Below are 13,933 nucleotides of genomic sequence, written 5' to 3'. Positions count from 1 at the left end.
AAATAACTTGCTCAAATCCTTATTAAACTTCTTAGTCTTTTTCTTCAAGAGTTTGATGTTAGGAATATCAACAACATCCAAAGATTCATGTAACATAGCATCACTTTCATGAGAATTATTACTCATAGAGGCATTTTCACAAACACATGGCATGTTATATTCATCACCAACCAAATCATACAAAGAGGCATACAAAGCACTATCCATGGCAAATAAACATAAGGGGTCAAGGATCACACTTAGGTATTTAAACCACAACAAGTGTACCTGCTCTGATACCAATTGAAAGTTCAATAAGTGTATAAAACACCTTGAACGTTTAGACCCCCAATTTACAAATTACCAATTCAAGCTATCAAACAATTAATGTGCGGAATATGAACATAAGCTTAATACAGAATTGATAAACAATCTAAACCAAATAAAATCACATCCACAGCAGAAATTAAATGGAAAATATTAAGGGGAGAGAGATGCAAACATAAGGACAACACTCGATGTGTTATCGAAGAGGAAACCGAAGCTCTCGGCGTAAAACCTCTCCGCCGCCCTCCAAGCGGTAAACAATCCACTAAAGAATGTAGTTGGGATATATGAACAGGAGAAGACCCTCCAAGCCTAATCTACCCAATGTACCTAAGCCCTTCAAGCTCCTACTCCAACGAGGTTACGCCGAACCTATTTCTTCTTTAGCTTACCGGATTCCGCTACTTGACCATAGCATCAACCAATATGAAATTGGTCCCTTCTTAACTGCTTCCCAAACACCAAATGGCCTTCTCACAGATATGGGTATGGTGAGAAAAAAGTTTTGGTAATATACCTCTCAAGGATTTGACAATGGAGAGGAAGAGAGTTGAAGAATTTGAAGAGTCTCTATGTGAAGATTGTGGATGAATCAATCTTGTTTTTCTTTAGGGTTTCTCTCTGGAAGCTCTCCCAATATCGTGGGTATAAGGGTCTATATATAGTAGGGTGAGAAGGAATGTGAAAAGTTAGTTTTTCCCAAACAGGGTGGTCTAGCGACTTGACCTTACGACTGGGTTGAGTCGCGAGTTCAAGTTGCGAGCTAATGCCTAGCCAGCCTGGGACTTTTGTCCTGTAATGCAACAGCTGGCATGACTCTTCAGCTCCCCTACATAGGGATGACAATTTTTCCCCGCCCCGCTTGACCCCCCCTTCTCGCTTCGCCCCATATGGGTTTTCCCCGCCCTGCAAAGGTGGTGGGGCGAGGATGGGGCAAGATTTTAGACCCGTATCACGGGGCGGGGTGGGGATGGGTTTACACTTTTTAGACCCACCCCGCCCCATCCCCGCCCCGCCCTGCATTAATAAGGGTTAAATTGTAATTTTATTGTACCCTAAAACCCTACTATTTAAACAAAAATATCATCAACTTATTTTATTCTACCTAACGTGGCTCTACCTCTTTTTTCTCTCTAGCAAAGTTGGAAATAAGGTATCAATTTTAACCTTTTTTTTGTCTTTATTAGAAACAAATTTATATACTATTGAATTGCTGATTTCGTTCATGATTCATACGGTCTTTCTCAACTTACTTTTCATCATGAACATAATATAATTTTTTTTAATGAGTTACAGGTCTGTGGCTCTAAATATGTGTCTGTGTCATTGTTTTTGTAATTTTGTGTGGGCATTTGGCTGCTTAACAACACTGCTTCTTTATGCTTGTTAAAATCTATATCTATTTTACAAGCTGGGTTTTTGTTTTTTAATTTTTGGAGAACAAGATGATGAGGGTCAGGGATATGTTTCCCTATTGGTTTGATTGCCAATATGATGGCATCAATCATGTACTAGGCTACTAGCTTTAGCTGTTCGTTCTTGTTCTCCACACAAATATTATTTACAATTTAATTTTGTCTTATGTATTTTTATTAAAAAATATAAGGTACAGGTTTTTTTTTTTTTTTTGAAAGGGGTACAGGTTTGAGATTTTGTCCCATTCTCTATGAAATAGTCACAAAATGGGAGGAATTAACTAATGCATACTACTGACTACTTAGTATAAAGGAGATTTGTTTTAGTGTTTTTTAGGCCAATGAAATATGAATACCCATTTGTGTATGCGCTACGGGTGCTATGATTTTTAATTTAATTGTTTAACGACGTTGCTAAATATATTTTAATTGTTTAACAACGTTGCCAAGGAGATTTGTTTTAATTTTTTTTTTTTCGTTCCCATTATTTTATATTATCTCTGTTGGAGAAATATAGTTTGTCCATTACTAAGTTGCTAAATTAACATCAGGAAAAAATGACTTCACATGAAAACATTGGTAGCTCCAATCCATCTGGCAGCAATCAATTTCCTTTGATAGTAGATGAAGATAATACAACCCCATCATCACCTCTGTTGAATATGCCAAACGATGTCTAGGCAGTCCAGCCTAGCAATGAAATAATTCAAGAAGAGGGGAGATACAAATCAATTGTTTGGAATCATTTTAAGAGAAAGAGAGTTGATGAGAAAGACAAGGCTGAGTGCAATTGTTGTAAGAAATTGCTAGTAAGGGGATCCAATTATGGCACTAAACATTTGCATGACCACGTGAAAATATGTCCAAGAAGAAAGTTTCAAGACATTACGGATATGAATCAAAATTTTTTGGCAAGGGATCAAAATAAAGTGGATTCAATGGCGGGTGTGAATGCTTATAATTTTGATCAAAATGTATCAAGAAATGAATTTGCTCGTATGATCATCTTGCATGAGTATCCCCTCTCTATAGTTGACCACATGGTTTTAGAAAATATTTAACTTCTCTTTAACCATTGTTCAGGATGGTTTCTAGAAACACAATCAAGAAGGACATTTTGAGCATCTATGAGAAAGAAAGGGAGAAATCAAAGCATGAAATTGATAAGAATCAGGGTAGAATTTCTATTACCACTAATATGTGGACTTCACAAAACAAAAAGCGAGGGTTTATGGTTGTAACAGCACACTTCATTGATGGTTTGTGGAGATTACAAAGCCGAGTTATGAGGTACTTTTTTTAAAGTATATATTCATTTTTATGTTTCAATTAAATTCTTTTCAAATGTTTTATGAACTTATATCATTGTTGGTTCTAATTATTTAAATTTCTCATTTAAGGTTTATTTATGTGCCATCTCCACATACGAAAGAAGTGCTTTCTAGTGTCCTTCTAGACACTTTGTTGGAGTGGAATATTGATAGGAAGTTATCTATTGTGACTATGGACAATTGCAGTACTAATGATGCAATTATAAAAATTATCTTAGATAAGCTTCAACGTGGTGCACTTATTATGCGTGGATCAATGTTACATATGCGTTGTACAGCACATGTTCTTAATTTGATTGTTCAAGATGGTTTGGATGTAATTGGATCATGCATTGAAAAGGTTTGAGAAAGTGTGGGATTTTGGACTGCATCAACAAAGAGAAGGCAAAAGTTTGAAGAGACAGCTCGACAAGCACATGTTGAATGTACCAAAGAACTAGCCCTTGATTGTAAGACTCGTTGGAACTCTATCTATCTCATGCTTTCTATTGCTATAAAGTATCAAAATGTCTTTTATCGATTGAACATATGTGAGTCATCTTATAAGTGCATTCCAACGGAGGAAGAATGGGAGATGGCAAGTAATATATGTGAGAGATTGGTAGTGTTTCACAAGGTTACAGAGCTATTTTCAGGTACCTCATACCCTACAGCTAATCTTTTCTTTCCTAAGGTGTGTGAAATAAAAATAGCTTTGAATTCTTGGTTTACAAGCGCAATTGATGTGATTAGGAGTATGGCATTTAAAATGTTGGAAAAATTTGATTGTTATTGGAATGTGATTCATGGTGTTATGGTTGTGGCAACCATTTTAGACCCAAGATATAAGATTGAATTGTTAGAATATTATTTTCCAATAATTTATGGTGATGAAGCTGATAATGAAATTCAGAGGGTTAGAGATATTTGTTATGAAATGATTCGTGACTATAGTTCTGGGAGAATGGGTAGGGAAGGTACTCGTGGCCCTTGTGTGGGAGAGGATCCACAAGTTGATGACTCCCTTATGGACTTTGAAAGATATCTTAGTCAGAAAAAAAGCGGTGGGTATATTAAATTGGAGATGGACCATTACCTTGAGGATGATTTAATGCCAAGAATTGTGGATTTTGATATTTTGGCATGGTGGAAATCTAATGGGCCAAAGTATCCTACTTTGCAACGTATTGCAAGGGATATCCTTGCCATTCCAGTGTCAACTGTTGCCTCAGAGTCATCATTTAGCACAAGTGGTCGACTGTTAAGTCCACATCCCAGTAAACTTCATCAAAAGACTGTGGAGGCATTAATGTGTGCTCAAAATTGGTTATAGGTTGAAATTAATGGTAATTAAATTTACTAGTTTAATTATGCAATGATTTATGTTGCTGCATTCTTTATTATATTTTTCAATTGTTTGATTGAATTTATTTTATCCTTTTTTTAGGTTCTTCATCTACCATAGATGGAATTGAAGACAAATTCCAAAATATCCTGGATGATTATGATGATGAAGAAGAAAGTGGTGTCACAATGATGGAAGAAAGTGGAGATTCTTTTTGAAGAACTAGGCAATTTTTATTTTGTTATGTATTAGGAGTTTGGATTATTTTATTGTGTCATACTATGAGATTTTTGTTGTGATATTGTCTTGTTAAACATTTAGATAATATTATTTAGTTTTTGCTAAAAATTAGTTTGATTTGATAGGATAAATTTATTTATAATTTCAAGTATATTTTTATTATTGAAACATGTCATTTTATTTGAAAAAATGGTAATAGTTGTAGGAAAAATTAATAAGAAATAAATTTTTATGGTGTAGGGCAGGGCTTCACGGGTCTTCGCGGGGCCTTAAGGGGCGGGGATGGGGTAAGAAATTTTCCCTGTCATGCGGGGCGGGGCGGGGATGGGGCAAGAAAAATCCATGTGGGGTGGGGGCAAAGATCTCATCCTTCGGCCCCGCCCCGCCCCATTGCCATCCCTACCCCTGCATGCTCCACACGTGTGCCAACTTTGGCGGCTTGCTAGTCGCAAGTCACCCGCGAGTCTCTGCATCCTTGCACAATCTTGAACATTTCTTCACACTCTCTTACTCATTACCCTTACATGATTTCCACCTAAATACAGGGTTACTAATTGCTAAAATACGAGCAAATTAGGCACGGAATAAAGCCAACAGGATGGTTGATAAAATTCAACCTTACATACCCAAAATTCATGATTGCATTACATGCATTAATTCATTTAATTCATATCATAAAAATGATCTTGAGGTTCTAACGGTCGCGACGGTATGCCGGATTTCCAAATCTGACCGTCGGATTGAAAGATATTGCATGATCAAGTTTGCATGGTCTACATGTATTTTGTTTTGGTGAAACCGGCCACGCATGGTGAATTTAAATTAATTATGATTGGCTAGAAAATTAAAATTAATTAAATAATTTTGCAATTGGTTGTTAGTTAGTGTCAAAAATAGGCTTGCATGCATGGGAATAAAGAGGATAATTAGATAAAAACAAAATTGGGATGATCAAGACTTTTTGGAGTATTTATCTACAATATAATCATTGCTAAAAATACCTGAACTATCAAAAAAGCAATTTAATTTTTAGAATATGGATCAAAAATGCGTCTAACTGCAAGTCCCGGCTAAAAAAACCTCAAAACAGGAGTCCAAAATGGACCAAAACTCAAGCACGGGTGAAGCACCCAAGAGGGCCATTCAGCACTTTTCAAGTGCCAATTGGCATAATGTGGGGCCCGGCCCGAGGGCTTCTTGATGGAGATATACCTTACCTTTTATGATTTTTTAGAGATAGGGATGCGTCCCAGTTCGTATTCTGATCATTCAGCTAATTTTTCAAACATCCTAGCTCTATAAATAGTGGATGCCTCTCAAAATTTAGAGGACTTTTTCACACTTTCTAACTCCCCTCTTTTTGGCTCTTCTCTTCTTTTCAATTCTCTTTTGTAAGAAAAATATTTTAGGCTTCAAAGAGTTCAGTAAATTTCTTTGAATCCTAAAATATCCTTTCACTAAGAAGAGCATGCATGCAAGAGGTAGTTAATTTCTTTTCTTTTTCTAGTCTTATTTATTAATTTTGATTGATGATGCATGAATAGGTTTAGGATATTTTATTATTTCTGATTCTTGATATAATTGCCATGCTTTGTTTAAATTGTTTTTCTTTCTTTAATTGTGTTCTTAAATGATTGTTTGTTGTGATTTTTTCTTTTGAATCTCAAAATCTACTATCAAAGATTTTTTATACAAAATAGATCTGAATTTTTTAGATCTAAATTGTTATACTGATAAAACTGATATGTATTTTCATTAAATACATATATGATTTTTTTAAAACCATAAAACTGATCTGTATTTTCATTAAATATATCTGATTTTTTTAAACCATAAACTGATTTGTATTTTCATTAAATACAGATCTGATTTTTTAACTGTAAGGTTGAATTTTATCAACTATCTTATTGGTTTTATTCCGTACCAAATTTGCTTGTATTTTAGCAATTAGTAACCCTGTATTTAGGTGGGAATCATGTAAGGGTAGTGTGTGAGAAAGTGTGAAGAAATGCTCAAGATTGTGCAAAGAAGCAAGGGTTTGCGACTAGATCTCGCGGGTGGCTCGCGGCTTTCAAGCCGCCAGATAGTTGCACACGTGCCAAGCATGTCAGAAGCTGAAGAGTCGTGCCAGCTGTTGCACTATAGGAAAAAAGTCTCAGGCTGGCTAGGCCGTTAGCTCGCGGCTTGAACTCGCGACTTAACCCAGTCGCGAGGTCAAGTTGCCAGAACACCCTCTTTGGGAAAAATTGACTTTCCACATTCCTTCTCACCCTACTATATATATACCCTTATACCCACGATTTTAAGAGAGCTTCCAGAGAGAATTTTGAGAGAGAAACCCTAGAGACAAACAAGATTGATTCATCCAAAATCTTCACATAGAGACTCTTCAAATTCCTCTACTCTCTTCCTCTCCATTGTCAAATCCTTGAGAGGTACATTACTAAAACCTTTTCTCACCTTACCCATATATGTGAGGAGGCCATTTGGTGTTTGGAAAGCAGTTAAGAAGGGACCAATTTCATATTGGTAGATGCTATGGTCAAGTAGCGGAGTCCAGCGAGCTATAGAAGAAATAAGTTCGGCGTAATCTCGTTGGAGTAGGAGCTTGGAGGGCTTAGGTACATTGGGTAGATTAGGCTTGGAGTGTCTTCTGCTGTTCATGTATCCCAACTACATTCTTTAGTGGATTGTTTAACGCTTGGAGGGCGGGGGAGAGGTTTTACGCCGAGGGCTTCGGTTTCCTTTTCGATAACACATCGAGTGTTGTCCTTGTGTTTGGATCTCTCTTCCCTTAATCTTTTCCATTTAATTTTTGCTATGGTGGTGATTTTATTTGGTTTAGATTGTTTATCAATTCTGTATTAAGCTTATATTCATTTTTCGCACATTAATTGTTTGATATTAAGCTTTAATTGGTAATTCGTAAATTGGGGGTCAAACGTTCAAGGTGTTTTATACACTATTTGAACTTTCAATTGGTATTAGAGCGGGTACACTTGTTGTGGTTTAAATACCTAAGTGTGATCCTTGACCCCTTGTATTTAGTCTCCATGGATAGTGCTTTGTATGCCTCTTTGTATGATTTGGTTGGTGATGAATGTAACATGCCACGTGTTTGTGAAAATGCCTCTATGAGTGATAATTCTCATGATTGTGATGCTATGTTACATGAATCTTTGGATGTTGTTGATATTCCTAACATCGAACTCTTGAAGAAAAAGGCTAAGAAGTTTAATAAAGATTTGAGCAAGTTATTTTGTGAAAAGGATGATTTGATTGCTAAACTCAATGAATCCAACAAAGTGGTTGAAAAATATAAGAAACTTGCTGAAAATTCTCTTGAAAAGTTAAAAGAGTTTGAATGTTTGAATATGGACTTGGATGCTAAACGTGTTTTGTCTAACAAACTTGTTGATGAGCTAAAATATGAAAATAGATCTCTTAAGATGCATGCCAAGTATTTGATTGCTAAACCTATTGCAAAAAATGATGATAATATTTGTTGCAATCATGTTGTGGTACCCGATTTTGTGCTTATTGTGTGTTCTACCTCAAAGGACAAATCGGTGTACATTCCTCCACATAAAAGAAATCAAAAGGTGGAGAGAAAGACTGTTAAGTCAAAGCCTCTGTTTAGGTCTCAACCTAAGGCTTTGGATGGATCTAAGTTTGTTCTAACTTGCCACCATTGTGGTGTGATTGGTCATATAAGACCTCAATGTCATAAGTTGAAGAGAGAACAAAACCATGTTGCTAGATCTCTTCCCAAAAAGCCTAGTAGACCTAAACACATTATTTGTCACCATTGTGGTGCTTTTGGTCATCTAAGACCTCATTGCTCTAAGTTTCATGCTCTTAAAAGAATCAAAAGAAAAGAGAAACTTGAGCTTCTTAGAAGTTGTGCTAAAAAGAGTAAACTGGTTTTGAGTGAAAAGAACATGGTGTTAAAGAAAATGTTTAATGTTCTTAACTCCTTGACTATGTGCATCTCCGATTCTCATTCTTTCAACCCTCGTCTCACTTCTCTTGAGACACTCATTCCAAAAAATCGTTCCGTTTGGATGAGGAAGCGTTTCTATGGTTGAGTTTTTGCTCTTTTGGTCCTTGATCTAATTCTTTCGATCTTTGTAGGACCCTTCATGCATTGAATGTCATATCTTCATGCATTTGTGCATTTTGCATTTATTTGTATGCATTGCTTTTTGTTCTGATGTTATTTTTCTATTTTAGTTTTATGTGCGTAAAAATCCAAAACCACATAAAAAGTGAAAAATTCAAAAATTTTGATCGTATATATTTGAGCACATATCATATGTGAGTTTTGCCTTGTACCTTCGTACAAATGGCTTTATGCAATTACGAGCTTAGCTTGTTCTTTATGCATTTATTTCTTTGTGGGAAAAATCTTGAAATTTATGTGTGATTGTTGTAAATCAATCTTCAAGCTTGTCATAAATGATTGGTCAATAGTCTTGATGGTTTTGATACTTGCATAGACTTGTGCCTATATATCTTCCCACACTTTTTATTGTTTTTACTTAATGAAAAGAGATAATGAGTTGCAAAAGCCGTCGCATTAGTGTATTTGACTAGGAAAAAGGGAAAGCGACTTGTATTGAAAATGTATGATGCCCAAAAGCCAAAGGCTTGTTCATCAAATTAAAATATCAAAAATTTCAGGTATCAATCTTAAAATGAGATGTATTGATTCAAAATGATCAAATGTTATGAAGTGTAAATAAGCCATGAAAAGCTTCAAATATATGTAATCATTTTCTTGTGGGAGGTCATATATGTTCATTTCTATAATTGAGATAGACCACTTGACTTAGTACTAGTTGTGTATGACTTGATTGAATTGATCATTGAAGCTTCACTCTAGTCTAAGGACTATTCCACATTTGATACACACACACAACACACATGCCTAATGTTCAATGAATGTTTTATTCATTTGTTAGATTGTACTTGTCTAAATGTGATGTGTGTGTGCTCAATCATATATGGATTAATCTAAAAATATTTTTGATCATTTTATATGTTTTTGGAAGTGATTTTTATCACTCTTTGCGTTCATGTTTAGTGCTTACTTTGTTTTTCGTTGTTTAAACATGTTCTATTTTGAAAAACAAGTGTTAGAATTTTTGGCTACTCATTTTGGCTACTTGCGTGAGCTGCCAGCAAATTGCCAGTTTTGGTTACTCGTTTTGGTGACTTGCAAGCCGCGAGTTCACACAGAAGGGTTTCGCGACTCACTCGCGACTCGCTAGTCGCGAAACGCCCAGAATCAGCTTTTTAAAGAGTTTTTTCGTGGGAAACTTGTTTTAAACATCTCCCATCCTCTCTAAAACCCCTCTTTCAATATTTTTACATCAAAACCCAACCAATTTGAATGGTTTTTCATTCCATTAACATCTCTAAGGTAATTTTAAACTCTTTTCATTGATTTGGATCCTTGGATTATGTTTTGGTGAGTTTTGTACTCTTGGTTAGCATTTTCATCATAGGGGTTGGGAAAACTTAATTTTTATCAAATTTCTATATGGGATTGGTTTCTTTTGATGATTTTCTTTGGTTGTTGGCCCCTTGTGGCAAAAAGAACATGTATTAAGGGTGGTTTTCATGATGTTCATCCATTGTTTCACGTTGTTGTTCATAGTGTGCATGCTAGGTGTTTGATAAAATGCCTCTTAGGCATTTTCTCTCTTGTTTGGACTCCGATGAGTACCAAACTTTGGGGTTTCTCATGTTTCCTCATTAGGAACATGTTTGGTTCATTGGTTGTGTATTTAACACACCTTTCCCCACATGTGCATTTACCATGCATTGGTCATGCATTGCACTTAGCCTCTTGCACACACCTTTGCTACCCTTGTCATGCATTGGTCTTTACCTTGCTTCTTCATCCTAGCATGTCATGTTTACCTTAGGCTTTGTAGCATTTTACTTTGTCTTCGATTTGAGCTTCATTTTCTCATTCATCTCGTACCCCTCATGCATCATTATCATTATTCATACCTTCATCTTATACCCTCGTTTCTCCTTGACCCTTTGTCTATTCCTGACAAAAAGTGGGAGGGTATACTCTAGAGAGTATACCAGAGTGTTTTTTCATTTCTATATGACTCTTGTGCACATCCTTAAGGGGAGAAATTCAATTTCTTATGCACATTTGTAGGGGGAGAGATATTCCATAGGGGAGATGCATATACCAAAGGGGAAAAGACATTGAGTTAATAAGAAAACTTTGTTTTGTTTGTTTCTCTTTATGTTTGTTTTCTTGTATTGTATCGTGTTTGTGTTTTGGACATGCATATATCTCTATGCTATTATGCTTCATTGAATGCATGTTCGGATGATCAATTGCTTTGCTATGTGATCATTGTAGTCATTTCTATATGACTATTTTGGTGTATGATCAAGTTGCTCTCATGTTTCACATCATATTTACTTGATCGCAATTTACTTGTTACATTATACTTATCCTTTTATTACTTGCTTTACCTTAAGGGTCTAATGTGTTTTGTGCAAGTGTTTCAGGTTACAAGTATATATATTCTAAGTGCATCACAGCTTCTCATCATTTTGAAGGGGAGAAACTTAAAGCACTTTTAGTTTATATTGTTTAAGTTTATATTCAGTATTTTGTGGTTTGTGCCCATGTTACTTTTGTAAGCTTTTAGGATTTGTTTCTTTGAACTTGTAGGCTTTTATGGTCTGTACCATGCTATGCAACCTTTATGTTCTATTACCAATACTTCTAGCTAAATGTTATGCATTTTCTTTAAGTATTCTCACTCTTGTGCCCGTGTAGGATTTTGTTCTTAGATGCATATACTTTAAGTATTATGCATTGGTTGAGTGTTGGGCATGCAAGTGATTTGCATTGAGTTTATTAACTTGTATGTCCGGATGTTCATTCCAAGTGTGAATGAACATTGTGGTCACTATTTTATAGTGATTGCCTGTTTGGTCAAGCCATGGTTTATTTCTCATTCCATTTTGCTTGATTGCTCTGTGCTTGCCTCATATGCCTTACAAGTTTTCTGCATACAATGATCAAATTGTGTTGTTGTGTTTCAGGTTTTACTTGTTCATATGATTCAAGAACTTATCAGATTCTAGAGTTAGGTGTGAGTGAGTTTTGTTCAACTATTCCCAACTCACATATTAAGTTTAGAGTTTGTTTTAGGGTTTTGTCACGGAATAGCCAAAGGGGGAGATTGTAAGGTTGAATTGTATCAACCATCTTATTGGCTTTATTCTGTGCCAAATTTGCTTGTATTTTAGTAATTAGTAACCCTGTATTTAGGTGGGAATCATGTAAGGGTAGTGTGTGAGAGAGTGTGAAGAAATGCTTAAGATTGTGCAAAGAAGTAGGGGCTCGCGACTGGATCTTGCGGGTGGCTCGCGGCTTGCAAGCCGCCAGATAGTTGCACACGTGCCAAAAGCTAAAGATTCGCGCCAGCTATTGCATTACAGGACAAAAGTCCCAGGTTTGCCAGGTCGTTAGCTCGCGGCTTGAACTTGCGACTCAACCCAGTCATGAGGTTAAGTTGCCAGAACACCCTATTTGGGAAAAACTAACTTGTCACATTCCTTCTCACCCTACTATATATATACCTTTATACCCATGATTTTGAGAGAGCTTCTAGAGATAATTTTGAGAGAGAAACCCTAGAGAAAAATAAGATTGATTCATCCACAATCTTCACATAGAGACTCTTCAAATTCCTCTACTCTCTTCCTCTCCATTGTCAAATCCTTGAGAGGTACATTACCAAAACCTTTTCTCACCTTACACATATCTGTGAGGAGGCCACTTGGTATTTGGGAAGCAGTTAAGAAGGGACCAATTTCATATTGGTAGATGCTATGGTCAAGTAGCGGAATCCGGCAAGCTAAAGAAGAAATAAGTTTGGCGTAACCTCGTTGGAGTAGGAGCTTGGAGGGCTTAGGTACATTAGGTAGATTAGGATTGGAGGGTCTTCTGCTGTTCATGTATCCCAACTACATTCTTTAGTGGATTGTTTACCACTTGGAGGGCGGCGGAGAGGTTTTACGCCGAGGGCTTGGGTTTCCTCTTCGATAACACATCGAGTGTTGTCCTTGTGTTTGCATCTCTCTTCCCTTAATATTTTCCATTTAATTTCTGCTGTGGTGGTGATTTTATTTGGTTTAGATTATTTATCAATTCTGTATTAAGCATATGTTTATTTTCCGCACATTAATTATTTGATATTAAGCTTGAATTGGTAATTTGTAAATTGGGGGTCTAAATGTTCAAGCTGTTTTATACACTATTTGAACTTTCATTAACACATAAAAATTGATCTATATTTTCATTAAATATAGATCTAATTTTTTACAACACAAAATTGATCTTTATTTCGTTAAATGTAGATCTAATTCTTTTAGAAAAGTTTTCTTTGACACAAAAATTGCAAATTTTGGAATTTAAAAGAAGAAATTAAAAATTAGGTTGAAGTCTTAAAAAAAAGTATTTTTCTTATTTTATTCATAAAAAACAGATCTGATTTTTTCTCTCTCTACAAATCTAGATTTTCTTATTCACAAAACAGATATGATTTTTCTTAATAAAAATCACAATTTTTAACTTTGCACCAAAACAGATTGATATTTTTTAGCAAAAAACCTTGTTCTTTCTTTATATAAAAACATATATGATTTTCTTTACAAAAGTATTTTTTTTATCTACACAAAAATTGATCTGGATTATTTTTATTTTTAATGAATCAAATTAATTTTTTTTTTTATTTACAAAAATAGATCTGAATTTTTTCTAAAAGAAGAGGATACATTCATAAGATAAGATTTACTTGAATTAATTTCAGTTAATGTCTGTCATGTGTGTTCAACATATCATTCACATTATGCAAAAAGGGTATATTGGTCATTAGAGTCTAGAAGACTAGACTCTGTCTGGGCGGAATGGTTGCCTAACACCTTCCCATTCCGTAACCTAGCCCTCGAACTTAGTTCTTTTGGATAGGTAGATTTGTGCTTTGTCTTTCTTTTTATTTTTGGGTATATTGTAACTAGGACAAAAAGCTATTTATTCTTTTGCATAGAATGTAACTAGGTTTCAAAGCTTTGTAAGATTCAATTTACCAAGATTGTATTTATCATTATTCAATCAATGACAATGAAGTATTTTGATCATGTATTTTTGTATTTAGTTTTTTCTTTTTTTTTTTTGTATAAAAAAATAAGTGGTGACTTCACACCACTTACCCAAAAAGAGAGGTGCCCTTAAAAGCACCCAAATCTCTTTTTTGAGGGCACCCCGATTT

At 35.3% G+C, this 13,933-nt stretch overlaps 1 pseudogene; it reads left to right on the top strand.

Annotated features, from left to right (window-relative positions):
- The first annotated feature begins 1,744 nt into the window (after nt 1–1,744).
- LOC115956224 lies at nt 1,745–1,845 on the top strand (annotated as a pseudogene).
- Nucleotides 1,846–13,933: the final 12,088 nt, after the last annotated feature.

This window comes from Quercus lobata, chromosome 1, assembly GCF_001633185.2.
Source record: "Quercus lobata isolate SW786 chromosome 1, ValleyOak3.0 Primary Assembly, whole genome shotgun sequence".
NCBI lineage: Eukaryota > Viridiplantae > Streptophyta > Magnoliopsida > Fagales > Fagaceae > Quercus > Quercus lobata.
The sequence above is the reverse complement of the archived record's forward strand: the minus strand, read 5'-3'. Positions and strand labels throughout refer to the sequence as shown.